Source organism: Ictidomys tridecemlineatus, chromosome 3 (genome assembly GCF_052094955.1).
Source record: "Ictidomys tridecemlineatus isolate mIctTri1 chromosome 3, mIctTri1.hap1, whole genome shotgun sequence".
Taxonomy (NCBI): domain Eukaryota; kingdom Metazoa; phylum Chordata; class Mammalia; order Rodentia; family Sciuridae; genus Ictidomys; species Ictidomys tridecemlineatus.
In genome coordinates, this window is record NC_135479.1 from 126,334,113 (window position 1) to 126,341,531 (window position 7,419).

Genomic DNA, 7,419 nt, shown 5'->3' on the forward strand with positions numbered 1-7,419 from the left:
ATGGCTGGGAAATAAAGACAGGAGATGAAGGAGTGGAGTCCTAATACCCCCTTCAAGATCGTGTCCTCATAGATTCTGCCTTCTAAAGGTTTTGCCACCTCTCAATAGTGTCATAAGCTGGTGGCCAACACTTCAGTATGTGGGTCTTTGGGAAACACTTCTGAACTATAGCAGCAAGCCACTTAACCACTCTAAGTTACTAGGTCTTCACTTGTAAAAGGAGCACAGCAGTAAAACCTTCCTCATGAGTTTGTTGCTATAACAGAATGGGGAATGCTTAGGATGCTATTAGCCACACACTTGTAGCATTTGATAGGCTGCAAAACTGACATTTCTATCCAGTGTTATCCTCTTGGAGGATACAAATGACTTGCTCAAGGTCTCCCAGTTAGTTATTCAGGACTAGAACTCAAGCCCACCTCCTCCATCACCATTAGTAGGTGGCACTTCCATTACCTAGCAGCTCTCCCATCACCAGGACCAACTGGTTTAGAAAAACAAGTCAGTTTCCCATGCAGCCCAGCCCCACCCAGTTCTACTCATCCCACCTTCGCCCTCACCCTACCTTGCCCTGCCCTGCCCTCCCTAGCCAACCTGGGTAAATCACAGCAAGAGACTCTAGATCAGTCAGGCCCAAGTACCAGTCTAACTGGAAGGTGAGGCCAAGGTCCAAAACCAAAATCTTGACGCACAAAACCAGGTTGATGATTGTTACTATTGTAAGAAAAGGGAAGGGGCTCCCAATCTGAGAGGAAGGAAAGTGGAGGCAAATTATGGGAGCCCCAATCAGTTTTTGCCAAGTAAGTAAGTGAGAGGATTGTCAGGATCCTGTAAATAGTAGTAAGCCAAAGAAACAAGCTAACCTACACACAAGGGTGGAATGGAAAAGTAAAGGGCTCAGGCTACCAGCCCCAGGGTTCTTGAGAAATGGGAGCAGTGTTAGAAAAGTGAAAAGTGGCACAGGGGACCTGGAGGAGCCCCAGTCTGGGCAGGGAAGGGACTCCAGCATGTCACACTTGCACCAGTTCTGTCCCTGTCAGACTCACACAGCACTTTGTGCTCAAGGCTGTCTGTAAGAGAAGAGAGAGAAGGTCCCTGGGCAACAGGCCAGTGGCCAGCCTCAAGGCCATGGGAGAAGCAGAAAAGATTTCAAGGTGTTCATCCTGCAAGGAGGAGTCTTGATGGGAGATGGCGGCTTTCCCTGAATGCATGAGATTTTCCCAGGTGGAATCACTCTTTGTGGCTCTGAAGGGCAAGGCTAGGCTTGGTATACAGAACATAGAGGCAGGCAAACCTTAGCACCCACAGTTATGGACTCCAGTAGGAGAGCTGAGCTCTGCTGGTGGTTGAGGAGAGGGTGGGAGGGTGCCAGCGGGATTTTTGCTCAAGACAAGGCAGTTAAGGGAGTTGACCTCTGACTCTTGAAGACCCCTTTGGTTCCTGCAGGGAAAATGGGGCAAGTCAGTGGGCAGGCTCAGGTTACTTTTATTCAGAATGAGTCCCAATTTATGTGTCTTCCCTCCTCCCACCACTCAGGGTTTTCCTAAATAAGTAAATGGGACATAATTATTTTCTACACTTAAGTCCAGTAACATTTAGAAGCTGATTATCAACTCTCTGAAATGCTGTATTAAAAATTCTCTCTCTCTCTCTCTCTCTCTCTCTCTCTCTCTCTCTCTCTCTCATTGGAAGCAGGGGAAAATCGGAGGTGAGAAACACATTTTTTTAAAAGGTCAAAATTGAAAGATTCAACTATACTTTAGAACTTTCTGTATGGTCAAATCAACATAAAAAAAACAAAACTAAACTAAAAGGCAACCATACTAGAAAACAATAATATTTGAAATGTACGAGGCTAAAATATAGTGTCTTAATATACAAGTAGTTCATATAAATCAAAACAGAGACAATACTACTTCCACTTCTATTGTTAAATATTCAAATAGATTAGGGTCACCTTTTTAATTGTGTGGACCCACACAGTGGGGTTTTGTGCACAAGCATGTTCCCTTCAATGCAGAAAGTCATTCTGACCTCTCTTTAGACAGAAATGATTGGCAGTCAACTTCAGTCCTAACTCTATTATTCATCTTTGGTGGGCTCAGTGACAGACTCTTCCGGGTTTTCAAGTTGAAGAACTAGAAAATTAGGTGGCACATTTTTTTTTAAAATTTTTGCAGAGACATCTTTTGCAAGAACTTCATAAGCATGCTGCATTTTATTTGCTAAAGACAAATATCTTTTTGAGAATGGTACAGACATATTTGATGAAATATACTAGGAAAAAAGCAGGTAAGAGTCACAGTTTGCTAGTTCCAGCTCTTCACAAGAGCTAAACTACAACAAATATCATTAAGTGTATGGTGTCAGGGCCCCTTAGGCTTCTAACAGGAAATTTGATCAAACAAAATTTGAAATGGCTAATTTCTATATTTATTGCAATATAGGTAGATTTTTTTAATTGCTAAAATTCCATTTTGTTTTTTTTTTTAATTTCTTTTTAGATATACTTGATGATAGAGTGTATTTTGACTTATTATACATACATGGAGTATAATTTGTCCTAATTAGGATCCCATTGTTGCAGTTGTACATGATGTGGAGTTTCACTGATTGTGTATTCCTATATGAACATAAGAGAGTTATGTCCAATTTGTTCTACTGGCATTTCTAGTTCTATTCCCCACTCTTCCCTTCAATCCTTTTTTTCCTAATCCACTAAACTTCTATTCTTCTCTATCCCCTCCCCTCGTATCGTGTGTTAGTCTCTGTATATCATAGAGAACATTCAGCCTTTGAATTTTTGGGATTGGATTATTTCACTTAGCATGAAAGTCTCCAGATCCACCCATTTACCAGCAAAAGCTATAATGTCATTTTGGCTGGGGGGTGGCATGGAAGGGTTATACTAAGGATTGAACTCAGGGGCATTCAACCACTGAGACACACCCCTAGCCCTTTTTTGTATTTTACTTAGAGACAGGGTCTCCCTGAGTTGCTTAGTGCCTTGCTGTTGCTGAGGATGGCTTTGAACTCACCAACCTCCTACTTCAGCCTCCCAAGCCACAGGGATTACAGGCATGTGCCACCATGCCCAGCTAAAGTCATTCTTCTTTACAGCTGAGTAATACTCCATTATGTTTATATACCACATTTTCTTTAACCATTCATCTATCAAAGGGCACCTAGGTTGGTTCCCTAGCTTAGCTATTGTGAACTACTATAAATCTTGATGTGGAGGCATCACTGTAATGTGCCAATTTTAAGTTCTTTGGGATAACTGGGTCAAATGGTGGTTCCACTCTAAGTTTTCTGAGGAACCTCCATACTGTTTTCCAGAGTGGTTATACCAATTTGCCCTTCCATTAGCAATGTGTGAGTGCACCTTTGTCCTCACATCCTTGACAGAATTTATTGTTACTTGTATTCTTGATAATTGCCACTCTGATTGGAGTGAGATGAAATCTCAGTGTAGTTTTGATTTGTATTTCTCTAAATGCTAGAGATGTGAACATTTTTTCATATATTTGTTGACCATTCCTATTTCTTCTTCTGTGAAGTGCCTGTTCAGTTTCTTTGTCCATTTATTATTTGGATTATTTGGGGAGTTTTGTGTTAAGTTACTAAAATTCCATTTTGATGCTTGTAGAGAAAAAGGTGTCAAAAAGCAGCGCATAGTTTAGAAAATTTCTAGGCACTAACTCAAAAGGAGTCCCTGATATCATAAAATTTTAATCTTATGTTTTTCTTGTTCCCCAATAGGGAAAAAACTCAGGGGTAATGGAGTAGAAAATCAGAAAGAAATATTTGTGAAGAAAAAGATACGAAGAATGGAAAATCTTCCCTGCAGGAGATATAACCACCATGACTGGTACAATGGTCAGAAGGGCAGGTCTGGATGGAGAAAGAAAGAGGTGGTAGAAAAGAGGGAAGGAAGGAAAAGGGTGAGGGATGAAAGAAGAAAAGAAATGGAAAGAGGAAGGAAGCTGGAAACAAAACCAAAACCTTCCTTCTTTTTTTTTTGTTATTTTTTTTTTATTTTAAAAAAGGGGAAAGCAAAAGGATGTGGATATAGCTCTGTGGAAGAGCTTACCCAGCATGTGCAAGGGCCTAGGTTCCATCCCCAGCATAAAAAAAAAAAAAAGTGGGGTTGGGGAATAGAAGTTATAGAAGTTAGGGTTAGGAAAGTTGGAAGGAAAAGAAAAGGAAAAAGGGAAAAAAAATCAATGCAGGCAGCTAAAGGAGTCTTCCTCAAGGCCCTTCTGTGACCAATTAATTCCCTGGCTGCACATCTCCTCAAAGGCAGGACACAGACCCCCATTTCGTATGTTCTTCCTTCCCAGTCCTCCTTGGTTGTAGCATTCTGTCAGTTTGAATTAAATGGAAAGAATATTGGCATTCTCCTTGTTTTCTTCTTTTTTTAAAATTTTTTCAACTTTTTCCTGTCATGTTAATTGTAGAAAATTTAGGGAGATGAAAGCAACAAAGAGTGAAATAAAATCCACCTTTACCCACTTCTCACAGATAATTTGGTTAGGCCAAGGTAGAATCCTGCCTTTTCCCATCATTTTTACTTACAAAATGAGCATTGAAACCAGTGTGTGATAGCTGAATGTTGTACAACACTGCTTCCAATACATTTTTAAAAAGAAGGAGTAAAAGCCATTGACATTTTTTCTTTTTAGTTTATTTATTTATCCTTCTTTGTTATACATGACAGCAGAATGCATTTCAATTCATATTACACATAGAACACAAATTTTCATATCTCCGGTTGTACACAAAGTACAGTCACACCATTCACATCTTCATACATGTACTTAGGGTAATGATGTCCTTCTTATTCCACTGTCTTTCTTACCACCCCTAACCCAACCTTTCCTCTCCCTTCCCTTTGCTCTATCTAAAGTTCTTCCATCCTCCCATGCTCCCCCATCCAATCCCCATTATGGATCAGCATCCTCATACCAGAGAAAATATTCGGCATTTGGTTTTTTTGGCTTACTTCACCTAGCATAATATTCTCCAACTCCATCCATTTACCTGCAAATGCCATGATTTTATTCTCTTTTATTGATGAGTAGTATTCCATTGTGTTTATACAACATTTTTTTTTATCCATTTATCTACTGAAGGGCATCTAGTTTGGTTCCACAATTTAACTATTGTGAATTGTGCTGCTAAAAACATTTGATGTGGTTGTGTCACTGTAGTATGCTGTTTTTAAGTCATTTTGCTATAAACCAAGGAGTGAGATAAGTTGGGTCAAATGGTGGTTCCATTCCCAGGTTTCCAAGGAATCTCCATACTGCTTTCCAGATTGGTTGCACCAATTTGCAGTCCCACCAGCAATGTATGAGTGTGCCTTTTTCCCACATCCTCACCAATGCTTATTGTTGTTTGTATTCTTTTTTTAAAATTTAATATTATTTTTTATTAGCTACCAATGACATTACAATGATCTTGGCAATTCATACATTTGAATCATTGGGGTATAATTTCTCATTTTTCTAATTGTACAGATTGCAGAATCACACTGGTCATAGAGTCACCTATATACATACAGCAATCATAATGTCTGTATTCTTAATAGCTGCCATTCTAACTGGAGTGAGATGAAATCTTAGAGAAATGCAAATAAAAACTAATTGCTAGAGGTGTTGAACATTTTTTCATGTATTTGTTGATTGGCCTTTGACATCTTCTAGATTTTTCAATGATTTAACTTTTTCAACTCATTGCTTCTTTGAATATATAAATGAATAAAAATTCTGATTTATTTTTGTCCAGAGCTGGCACCAGGGATTAGTAACCAAAGAGAGAAAAAAGGAAAAAGGAAATTGGTGTAATTCAGAAACTGAGTGGAATATTTTGAATAAACAAAGACAATAATGTGAAAATTATTTTCAGTGGACATAAAAATAGCATACCATTTACATAAAATGAATGTACAATTGGGCAGGCAAACAACATTACTCTACAGTCTTGGGTAACAACTTTCATTTCAGTCATTATTAGGGACTGTACTGCATCCTAACACCTTTTTCCAAACCAGTTTAAGGGCATCAGAAGAACCTCCCCAAGAAGTGACATCTATGCTGAGCCCTGAGGATGTGTAGACAGATGTGAGTGGGCAGATGAGTGGACCTGGGGAAATGGTGGCAAAAAGAGCATCATAAGTGGATTGCCCCAAGTGCTCAAGATAGAGAAAGCTTGTCACTTTTCAGGACCTCAGAGGGTTTATCATGGGAAATGTGGAGTTGCAGGATGATGTATGAGATGATCCCAGAGATGAGGCCAAAGAGACAGACGAGGCCAAACAGAAATAGTTATAGAAGCCAATTCTTGGTGATTTATAACAAATGCTCTTTATGGGGAAGGTGTTCATCCGGGGACTTCCTCTTTGTGGCACTCTACCCTGGAGCCTACCATGGTCCTTTGTGGCTCCTGCAAATCCTATCAAGGTTGGTCAAAGCCATCTGGTAATAGCATTTTTATAGCAATTACTATGTTCTAGGCATTGCGCTAAGAATTATGCATGAATTAATGCATCTAATCTTCATCATAATCTTATGAGATAGATATTATCCTTATCTCCATTTCACGGATTAAACTGAAACACAGAGAAGTTAATATGTCCAAAGTCACATTGCCTAACTTGGCTCTAGCAGCTTTGCTCTAAAGGGTTACCCCACACACCCTCCTCATGAATGTGTAGTGCCTATCATATGGCCTGCACTTTTAACCATGTGGAACAGACACATCGACATGGCAAGTGTGTCCCAGTGACAAGAGGTCTCACTTCGTATGCTGTTTCAGGAAACCAAATTACTCAGCAAGTCCTTAGCTGAATATCTCAGTAATTCATCAACAGATAAGCCTCTCTCAGTGACAACAGAGTAATAATGATTCACTCTGGTATTTGTGTAGCATGTTATCATTTATGAAGTACTTCCTTGTGTCACCTCACAGTCACGGTGGTCACAACAGTCCTGTCAAGCTAGAAAGACAGGATTACCTGAGAATTAGACTCTGTGGAGGGAGGTGACTACCAAGGACACTAGTAAGGAAACAAGACTCAAACCTTTGGGTCCTGACTCATGGCCAAGGCTCTGGAGAGACTCCTAGCTCCTGACCTTGGCTTGGAGTCTTCTTTTAGTCTAGTAGAAGTTACCTGCTAGTTATGTGACCTTTCTTCCTCAATTCTTTACCTCAAAAGTTAGGATAACAAGATCTATGATATACAGTGGGTATGAGGCCTAGATAAGGAGGTGGAGGTGCCACTCAATAAATCCTGCATATCCTTTTCCCCCATGAGCATCTGCTCATGGAGCAGGTGTTTGTGAAGTTGAACTTTGCTGCAGTCTGGCTACAGTTAGCAAACTAACTGGGGGGTGACGAACAACTTGTGAACATTGA